We start from the raw sequence: 11194 nt of genomic DNA, 5'->3' as shown, positions 1-11194 counted from the left end.
TTTTCTAGTTTCTTAAGGTAAACATTTAGATTTTTGGTTTGAAAGCTTGTTCTGTTTTAATGTAAGCATTTATAGTCATAAATGACCCTTACTAGAACAGCTTTCACTGCATTCCATGTTTTATTATGCTGTATTTTCATATTCGTTTGTCTCAAGATATTTTCTAAATTCCTTATGATACGTTTGAACCATTGAAGAAATACTGTTTAATTTCCAAACACTTTTAGACCTTCAGTTTTCCTTCTGCTATCAATTTCTAATTTAATTCCTTGTGATTGAGAATACATATTATTTTTTTTCAAAATTTTTAAATGTATTAAGAATTGTGAATACACCCATGGTCTATCATAGAGAATATTCTGTATGTATTTCAGAAAACTGTCCAATCTACTGTTGTTGAGTTCAGTATTTCATAAATGTTTTTTGGGTCCATATTTTCCAGCAGTGATTACCTTCCTAAAATACATGCCTTTTGTGAAGGACCTCTTCCACCTGTCCCCAAAAAAGAAGAACAAGAAGAAATGCCTGCTGCAGAGCCCCAACCCCTACTTAATGGATGTGAAGTGACCAGGATGCTACAAAATCTCCACCATCATTAGGCATGCAGAAATGGTGGTTTTGTGTGTTGGCTGTTCCATTTTCCTTTTCCACACTACAGGACAAAAAGCTAGGCTCACAGAAGGATGCTCCTTCAGATGGAAGCAGCACGTTCAGTGGTAAATCAAAATGAGTGGGAAACTATCCCAATAAATAGATTTTGGATTTTTTAAAAATATCTTTTAGGTCTAGCTTATTAATAGTGCCATAGATATCTTCTATTTCTTTATTGACCTTCCATGTTGTTCTATCCATTATTTAAAGCAGACATAGGAGTCTTCCACTATTATTGTAGAGCATCCTATATCTACCTTTAGTTGTGCCAGTGTTGACTTCAGATTATAAAGGAACTCAGGTGTTTGGGGCATATGGGTTTGTAATTGTATCTTTTGAAGAAATAACACTTCCATTATTATGTAATGTCTGAATTTGTAATTTATAATATATTTTACTAACACTTCATTTTTAAAGTATTAATATAATGACTCCTGTTTTTGTTTGGTTACAATTTGTGTGAAGTCTCTTTTCCTCTTGTTTCTTTTGCAGCACAGGTTATTCCTTAGATAAAAAGTAAGTTTCTTGAGGAGTCAAGATAGCGGAAAAGTAGCAGGCTGAGACTACTTCAGCTAGCAGGAGATCAGCTAGAGAGCTTATCTAAAGATTGCAAACACATGCAAATCCATCGGCAGATCGAAGAGAAGAAGAACAGCAATTCTAGAAACAGAAAAACAACCACTTTCTGAAAGGTAGGACTGGCGGAGAAGTGAATCCAAAGCGAAGGGAAGATAGACCCCGGGGGGAGGGGCCAGCTCCCAGCAAGCGGCGGAGCAACGGAGCACAAAATCAGGACTTTTAAAAGTCTGTTCCGCTGAGGGACATCACTCCAGAGGCTAAACCGGGGCGAAGCCCACGCGGGGTCGGCGTGGCCTCAGGTCTCGCAGGGTCACAGAAGGATCGGGGGTGTCTGAGTGTTGCAGAGCTTGCAGGTATTGGAACGGGAAAGCCAGCTACAGAGACAGAGCCAACAGTGAGCTCACAGCTCGGTGTTGCCTTGAACCGGTCGCAGGCTCAGTGAGCTCGGAGTGCGGCCGGAGGTAAGGCAGATGGGAGTTACTGGGAGCTGTTCGCTGAGGGCGCACTGAGGAGCGGGGCCCGGGGCTCTTGGCTCCTCCGGGCCGGAGACCAGGAGGCTGCCATTTGTATCCCCATCCTCCGGAAATCTATGGAAAGCGCTCAGGGAACAAAAGCTCCTAAAAGCAAAGCCGAGCGGACCACTCAGCCCGGCCCCTGGTAAGGGCGGTGCAATTCGGCCTGGGGCAAAGACACTTGAGAATCACTACAACAGGCCCCTCCCCCAGAAGATCAACAAGAAATCCAGGCAAGACCAAGTTCACCTACCAAGGAGTGCAGTTTCAATACCAAGGAGAGCAGCAGAATTCCAGAGGAGGAGAAAACAAACCACGGAACTCATGGCTTTCTCCCTGTGATTTTTTAGTCTTGCAGTTAATTTAATTTTCTTCTTTTTCATTTTTTTTCTCTTCTTCTGCTAAAATTTTTTTAACTTTTACCCTTTTCTTTTTTAACGTTTTTTAACTAGTTTATCTAATATATATATATATATATATATATATATATATATTCTTTTTTATACTTTTCTTTATTCGTTTTCTTTTTTTTAATTCTTTTTTTTCTTTCTTTATTTTTGAACCTCTTTTTATCCCCAAATCAGAAGAGATCCGAATCTCTTCAAGCTCTTTTTTAAATTCTTTTTTAATTCTTGATTGTATTTTTAATTCAATCTTTTTTTTTAATTCATTTTTTTTCTTTCTTTCTTTTTGAACCTCTTTTTATCCCCAAATCAGAAGAGATCCCAATCAGAAGAGATTGGGAGATCCCAATGAGAGGAGATCCCCCACCCAATCGTGAGTGGGGAGAAATACCCCCTCACGATTTGGGATCTCCTCTGATTTGGTTAAAGCATATTTTCCTGGGATTGTTGCCACCCTTTTAGTATTTTACTTGCTCCTTCATATACTCTTAGCTAGACAAAATGACAAGGCGGAAAAATTCACAACAAAAAAAAGAACAAGAGGCAGTACTGAAGGCTAGGGACCTAATCAATACAGACATTGGTAATATGTCAGATCTAGAGTTCAAAATGGCAATTCTCAAGGTTCTAGCCGGGCTTGATAAAAGCATGGAAGATATTAGAGAAACCATCTCCAGAGATATAAAAGCCCTTTCTGGAGAAATAAAAGAACTAAAATCTAACCAAGTTGAAATCAAAAAAGCTATTAATGAGGTGCAATCAAAAATGGAGGCTCTCACTGCTAGGATAAATGAGGCAGAAGAAAGAATTAGCGATATAGAAGACCAAATGACAGAGAATAAAGAAGCTGAGCAAAAGAGGGACAAACAGCTACTGGACCATGAGGGGAGAATTCGAGAGATAAGTGACACCATAAGACGAAACAACATTAGAATAATTGGGATTCCAGAAGAAGAAGAAAGAGAGAGGGGAGCAGAAGGTATACTGGAGAGAATTATTGAAGAGAATTTCCCCAATATGGCAAAGGGAACGAGCATCAAAATTCAGGAGGTGCAGAGAACGCCCCTCAAAATCAATAAGAATAGGCCCTCACCCAGTCATCTAATAGTAAAATTTACAAGCCTTAGTGACAAAGAGATAATCCTGAAAGCAGCCCAGGAAAAGAAGTCTGTAACATACAATGGTAAAAATATTAGATTGGCAGCAGACTTATCCACAGAGACCTGGCAGGCCAGAAAGAGCTGGCATGATATTTTCAGAGCACTAAACGAGAAAAACATGCAGCCAAGAATACTATATCCAGCTAGGCTATCATTGAAAATAGAAGGAGAGATTAAAAGCTTCCAGGACAAACAAAAACTGAAAGAATTTGCAAACACCAAACCAACTCTACAGGAAGTACCGAAAGGGGTCCTCTAAGCAAAGAGAGAGCCTAAAAGTGGTAGATCAGAAAGGAACAGAGACAATATACAGTAACAGTCACCTTACAGGCAATACAATGGCACTAAAATCATATCTCTCAATAGTTACCCTGAATGTTAATGGGCTAAATGCCCCTATCAAAAGACACAGGGTATCAGAATGGATAAAAAACCAAAACCCATCTATATGTTGCCTCCAAGAAACTCCTTTTAAGCCCAAAGATACCTCCAGATTTAAAGTGAGGGGGTGGAAAAGAATTTACCATGCTAATGGACATCAGAAAAAAGCAGGAGTGGCAATCCTTATATCAGATCAATTGGATTTTAAGCCAAAGACTATTATAAGAGATGAGGAAGGACACTATATAATACTCAAAGGGTCTGTTCAACAAGAAGATCTAACAATTTTAAATATCTATACCCCCAATGTGGGAGCAGCCAACTATATAAACCAATTAATAACAAAATCAAAGAAACACATCAACAATAATACAATAATAGTAGTGGACTTTAACACTCCTCTCACTGAAATGGACAGATCATCCAAGCAAAAGATCAACAGGGAAATAAAGGCCTTAAATGATACACTGGATGAGACGGACATCACAGATATATTCAGAACATTTCATCCCAAAGCAACAGAATACACATTCTTCTCTAGTGCACATGGAACATTCTCCAGAATAGATCACATCCTCGGTCCTAAATCAGGACTCAACCGGTATCAAAAGACTGGGATCATTCCCTGCATATTTTCAGACCACAATGCTCTGAAGCTAGAACTCAACCACAAGAGGAAGTTTGGAAAGAACCCAAAAACATGGAGACTAAACAGCATCCTTCTAAAGGATGAATGGGTCAACCGCGAAATTAAGGAAGAATTGAAAAAAATCATGGAAACAAATGATAATGAAAATACAACGGTTCAAAATCTGTGGGACACAACAAAGGCAGTCCTGAGAGGAAAATATATAGCGGTACAAGCTTTTCTCAAGAAACAAGAAAGGTCTCAGGTACACAACCTAACCCTACACCTAAAGGAGCTGGAGAAAGAACAAGAAAGAAGCCCTAAGCCCAGCAGGAGAAGAGAAATCATAAAGATCAGAGCAGAAATCAATGAAATAGAAACCAAAAAAACAATAGAACAAATCAACGAAACTAGGAGCTGGTTCTTTGAAAGAATTAATAAAATTGATAAACCCCTGGCCAGACTTATCAAAAAGAAAAGAGAAAGGACCCAAATAAATAAAATCATGAATGAAAAAGGAGAGATCACAACTAACACCAAAGAAATACAAACTATTATAAGAACATACTATGAGCAACTCTACGCCAACAAATTTGACAATCTGGAAGAAATGGATGCATTCCTAGAAACATATAAACTACCAAAATTGAACCAGTAAGAAATAGAAAGCCTGAACAGACCCATAACAAGTAAGGAGATTGAAACAGTCATTAAAAATCTCCAAACAAACAAAAGCCCAGGGCCAGACGGCTTCCTGGGGGAATTCTACCAAACATTTAAAGAAGAACTAATTCCTATTCTCCTGAAACTGTTCCAAAAAATAGAAATGGAAGGAAAACTTCCAAACTCATTTTATGAGGCCTGCATCACCTTGAACCCAAAACCAGACAAGGATCCCATCAAAAAAGAGAATTACAGATCAATATCCTTGATGAACACAGATGCGAACATTCACACCAAAATACTAGCCAATAGGATTCAGCAGTACATTAAAAGGATCATTCACCATGACCAAGTGGGATTTATTCCAGGGCTGCAGGGTTGGTTCAACATCTGCAAATCAATCAATGTGATATAACACATTAATAAAAGAAAGAACAAGAACTATATGATACTCTCAATAGATGCTGAAAAAGCATTTGACAAAGTACAGCATCCCTTCCTGATCAAAACTCTTCAAAGTGTAGGGATAGAGGGCGCATACCTCAATATTATCAAAGCCATCTGTGAAAAACCCACCGCAAATATCATTCTCAATGGAGAAAAACTGAAAGCTTTTTTGCTAAGGTCAGGAACACGGCAGGGATGTCCATTATCACCACTGTTATTCAACATAGTACTAGAAGTCCTAGCCTCAGCAATCAGACAAAAAAAGGAAATTAAAGGCATCCAAATTGGCAAAGCAGAAGTCAAACTATCACTCTTCGCAGATGATATGATACTATATGTGGAAAACCCAAAAGACTCTATTCCAAAACTGCTAGATCTTGTACAGGAATTCAGTAAAGTGTCAGGATATAAGATCAATGCACAGAAATCAGTTGCATTTCTCTACACCAACAGCAAGACAGAAGAAAGAGAAATTAAGGAGTCAATCCCATTTACAATTGCACCCCAAACCATAAGATACCTAGGAATAAACCTAACCAAAGAGGCTAAGAATCTATACTCAGAAAACTATAAAGTACTCATGAAAGAAATTGAGGAAGACACAAAGATATGGAAAAATGGTCCATGCTCCTGGATTGGAAGAATAAATATTGTGAAAATGTCTATGCTACCTAAAGCAATCTACACATTTAATGCAATTCCTATCAAAGTACCATCCATCTTTTTCAAAGAAATGGAACAAATAATCCTAAAATTTATATGGAACCAGAAAAGACCTCGAATAGCCAAAGGGATATTGAAAAAGAAAGCCAAAGTTGGTGGCATCACAATTCCGGACTTCAAGCTCTATTACAAAGCTGTCATCATCAAGACAGCATGGTACTGGCACAAAAACAGACATATAGATAAATGGAACAGAATAGAGAGCCCAGAAATAGACCCTCAACTCTATGGTCAACTAATCTTTGACAAAGCAGGAAAGAATGTCCAATGGAAAAAAGACAGCCTCTTCAATAAATGGTGTTGGGAAAATTGGACAGCCACGTGCAGAAAAATGAAATTGGACCATTTCCTTACACCATACACAAAAATAGACTCAAAATGTGTTAAGGACCGCTATGTGAGAAAGGAATCCATCAAAATCCTTGAGGAGAACACAGGCAGCAACCTCTTCGACCTTAGCCACAGCAACATCTTCCTAGGAACATCGCCAAAGGCAAGGGAAGCAATGGCAAAAATGAACTATTGGGATTTCATCAAGATCAAAAGCTTTTGCACAGCAAAGGAAACAGTTAACAAAATCAAAAGACAACTGACAGAATGGGAGAAGATATTTGCAAACGACATATCAGATAAAGGACTAGTGTCCAAAATCTATAAAGAACTTAACAAACTCAACACCCAAAGAACAAATAATCCAATCAAGAAATGGGCAGAGGTCATGAGAAGATCTTTCTGCAAAGAAGACATCCAGATGGCCAACAGACACATGACAAAGTGCTCCCTATCACTCGGCATCAGGGAAATACAAATAAAAACCACAATGAGATATCACCTCACACCAGTCAGAATGGCTAAAATCAACAAGTCAGGAAATGACAGATGCTGGCAAGGATGCGGAGGAAGGGGAACCCTCCTACACTGTTGGTGGGAATGCAAGCTGGTGCAACCACTCTGGAAAACAGCATGGAGGTTCCTCAAAATGTTGAAAATAGAACTGCCCTATGACCCAGCAATTGCACTACTGGGTATTTACCCTAAAGATACAAACGTAGTGATCCAAAGGGGCACGTGCACCTGAATGTTTATAGCAGCAATGTCCACAATAGCCAAACTATGGAAAGAACCTAGATGTCCATCAACAGATGAATGGATCAAGAAGCATCGGGCTCCCTGCTTGGTGGGGAGCCTGCTTCCTCCCCTCTCTCTGCCTGTTTCTCTGCCTGCTTGTAATCTCTGTCTGTCACATAAATAAATAAAATCTTTAAAAAAAGAAAAAAAAGAAGAAGTGGTATATATACACAATGGAATACTATGCAGCCATCAAAAGAAACGAAATCTTGCCATTTGCGACAACATGGATGGAACTAGAGCGTATCATGCTCAGCGAAATAAGTCAAGCAGAGAAAGACAACTATCATATGATCTCCCTGATATGAGGAAGTGGTGATGCAACATGGGGGCTTAAGTGGGTAGGAGAAGAATCCATGAAACTAGATGGGATAGGGAGGAGACAAACCATAAGTGGCTCTTAATCTCACGAAACCAACTGTGGGTTGCTGGGGGGAGGGGGGTTGGGAGAAGGGGTGTAGGGTTATGGACATTGGGGAGGGTATGGCTTTTGTGTAAATTGGAAGGGGAGGTGAACCATGAGAGACTATGGACTCTGAAAAACAATCTGAGGGGTTTGAAGTGGCGGGGGGGTGGGAGGTTGGGGTACCAGGTGGTGGGTATTACAGAGGGCACAGCTTGCATGGAGCACTGGGTGTGATGAAAAAATAATGAATACTGTTTTTCTGAAAATAAATAAATTGGAAAAAAAATAAAATAAAATCATGAGGGAAAAAGCAAAAAAAAAAAAGTAAGTTTCTTGTAGATATTGTATAGTTGGGTACTGTGTTTTTTTCCTATCCATTCTGCTAATCTGTATTAATTGGAGAGCTTAATCTGCTTAAACTTAAAGTAATTAATGATAGGAAAGGACTTGCTCCTTTGGGTTTTGTTTCTTTGTTTGGGACTTACACCTCTTTTGTCCCTCCTTTCTTCTGGTTTTACCTTCCTTGTATTAATATTATTTCTGTTATATATTTTCTACATACTTTTCTTTGCAATTGCCAAGGGATTTCATGAAGCATCCTGAAGTTATAACAACCTATGTTAATTGATAACAACTTAATTTCAATCACATTAAGTAATATTTACCTTTTACATTCCTGCTTCTTCCCCCACTTCATTATTGATGTCACTAGTTGTATCTTTATATATATGTACCCATTAACATAGATCTAAAATCATTTCATATATATTTTGTCTTTTAATTCTATAAAAGAATAAAAGTGTAGTTAAAAAGAAATATATAATAATACAGTTTTAAAATTGTTTCATATATTTACATCTATCAGGAACTGTCTACTATTTTGTCTTTTTTCCAACCTGAATGACTCGCTTTGATGGAAACCAGTAATTTTATTTATCTGGGAAAGTCTTAAGTTATTCATCATTTTGAAGGACACTTTTGCCTGATATGGAATTACTTTTTTTTTGTTACTTTTTTCTTTTAGCACTTTAAGTATTTTATCCCACTTCATTCTATCTGCAAGATTACTGCTGAGAAGACAGCTTATTATCTTATAGAGCTTCCTTTGCATATGACAAAACATTTTTCTCTCAGGACATCCAAGATTCTCTCTTATGACTTTGGACAATTTGATCATAATATCTCAGTGCGAATATCCTTGTTTTTTTTCTACTTACATTTTATTAGCCTCATTTTGTATTTTTTTAAAAATTTTCAGCCACTATTTCTTCAAGTAAATTTCTGCCCCTTTCATGCTCTTTTTCTAGGACATAGATGGGGGTCTACTTGATGATGCCCCATACATCTCTTAGTCCTGTTGACTTTACTTCATTTTTTTTTTTCTTTTTGCTCTTCAGACTCAATGATTTCAAATGATCTGAATTCATTTCCCTGATTTTTTTATGCTAAGAACTCTAGGCTTCTGTTGAACCCCTCTACTGAATTTTTCAATTCAGTTGTTATGCTTTTTATCTTCAAAATCTTGTTTGATTCATTTAAAAATAATTTATGTCTCTTTGCTTTTATTCTCACTTGGTTAATAATATTGTGTTTTATTTATTTATTTTTATTTATTTTTGAGAGAGAGAGAATTGGTACAGGGGCAGAGAGAGAGAGAATCCTTAGGCAGACTCTCCCAATGATCATGGAACCCCATATGGGGTTTGATCCCAGGACCCTGAGATCATGACTTGATCCAAAATTAAGAGCCAACGTCTTAACTGACTGATCCACACACGTACCCCAATATATTGTGTTTTAATATGTTTAGTTTCTTTACTTTTTCTTTTAGCCCATTAAGCATATTTAAGGAAGTTTTTCAAATTCCTTATTAAGTAAGCGAGAAGGCTGAATTTTCTTAGGGTCAGTTTCTGATTTATTTCATTTGTATAAAAGAGTGCTATTTCCCAGTTTATTTGTATGTTTTGTATTTTGTTGAAAATTGGGCATTTGAAAAATAAGAATGTTTCTCAATCTTTGCAGTCTGGCGTTCACTAATCAGCTTGGAGTGAACATGCAAGGTCTTTTCAAATAATTGTGCAGGATGTATCTTCCCTGAATCTGTGGCTGCGTGTGTTTCATTTTGTTTTTTGTTTTTTGTTTTTTTTTTTTTCCCCTCCCAGTTCTCTGGTATACATTGCTATTTTTTTTTAAAGATTTTATTTATTTACCTGACAGAGAGAGATCACAAGTAGGCAGAGAGGCAGGCAGAGAGAGAGGAGGAAGCAGGCTCCCTGCCGAGCAGAGAGCCTGAAGCGGGACTCGATCCCAGGACCCGGAGATCATGACCCGAGCTGAAGGCAGCGGCTTAACCCACTGAGCCACCCAGGCACCCCTACATTGCTATTTTTAAATGTCCTAATTTTCCTCACAATATTGCTTTTCTTCTCAGAGTCTCAGGTGTGTTGTTGTATCCCTTTTCTTAGCATCTCGTGTACCAGGCAAGCATGGATACACAGTTCCCTGAATAAGTATCCTACCTCAGTACGTTTCATTGTTTTTAGTGGCCTCCATTCTGATATTCAAACTGCCACTGTCTCTATCAGTGCTTTATAAGTTAGGAAAGAGAGAAACCAGTCTCTTTGGCCATTCATAAATAAGCCAGAATGGGGGTGCTTGAGTAGCTTAGATGGTTAAGCATCTGCCTTCAGCTCAGGGTGTGATCTTGAGGTCCTGGAATCAAGCCCTGCATCAGGCTCCCCGGTCTGTGAAGAGTCTGCTTGTCCCTCTCCCTCTGCCTCTCCCCTTGCCTGTGTTTTCTCTCTCTCTCTCTCTCTCAAATAAATAAATAAAATCTTAAAAAACAAGCAAACAAACAAACAAAAAATCCAGAATGTGCAAGCACATTTCATTTCTGTATTTTCATCCTAAGGGCGGAGCTGGGACTGTGACCCTGCCAAGATTTACTGGGTCTGGGGTGACACTAAAGATAGCAAAAATGCCACAGTTTCCAGCTGTGTTGAATGTGGCTTTATCATGTTTAGACAATCACTTAGGTGTTGCTGCTTCTTGACTTATATCTAGCGTTCCCACAAAGTTACTTTGGTCTTTATATTGTTTGCTTGTTTGTTTTCATGGAGAAATGAGGGCCTGGAGCTTCCTACCCCATCATTTTTCTGAGGTCCTGTAGTGATACATTTAGATTCTTTTTTCATCTCCTTTCATGAATATTCTACAGACATTTTTTTTCCAGTTACCACGGGGATTACATACAATATCACAAAGTTAAAACTATCTAATTTGAATTGACACTGACTTAAGTGTAACCTCATACAAAAATGCTACTTCTGTACAGCTGTATTCCTAACCCCTCCAGTCTTTTTCATTGCCACACATTATAGCTTCATAGATTATGTCCTTAATGTCATGAATACATAAATATTTTTATAAAATTGTATTTTAAATGCTATAAAAAACTTTTAAAAATTAACAAAATATTAATTATATTAATATGTATATTATGTAATATTAAA

General features: G+C 37.9%; 1 pseudogene; it reads left to right on the top strand.

Moving 5' to 3' along the window:
* Nucleotides 1–465: 465 nt before the first annotated feature.
* LOC122903538 lies at nt 466–720 on the top strand (annotated as a pseudogene).
* Nucleotides 721–11194: the final 10474 nt, after the last annotated feature.

This window comes from Neovison vison, chromosome 3 (genome assembly GCF_020171115.1).
Source record: "Neovison vison isolate M4711 chromosome 3, ASM_NN_V1, whole genome shotgun sequence".
Lineage (NCBI taxonomy): Eukaryota > Metazoa > Chordata > Mammalia > Carnivora > Mustelidae > Neogale > Neogale vison.
The sequence above is the reverse complement of the archived record's forward strand: the minus strand, read 5'-3'. Positions and strand labels throughout refer to the sequence as shown.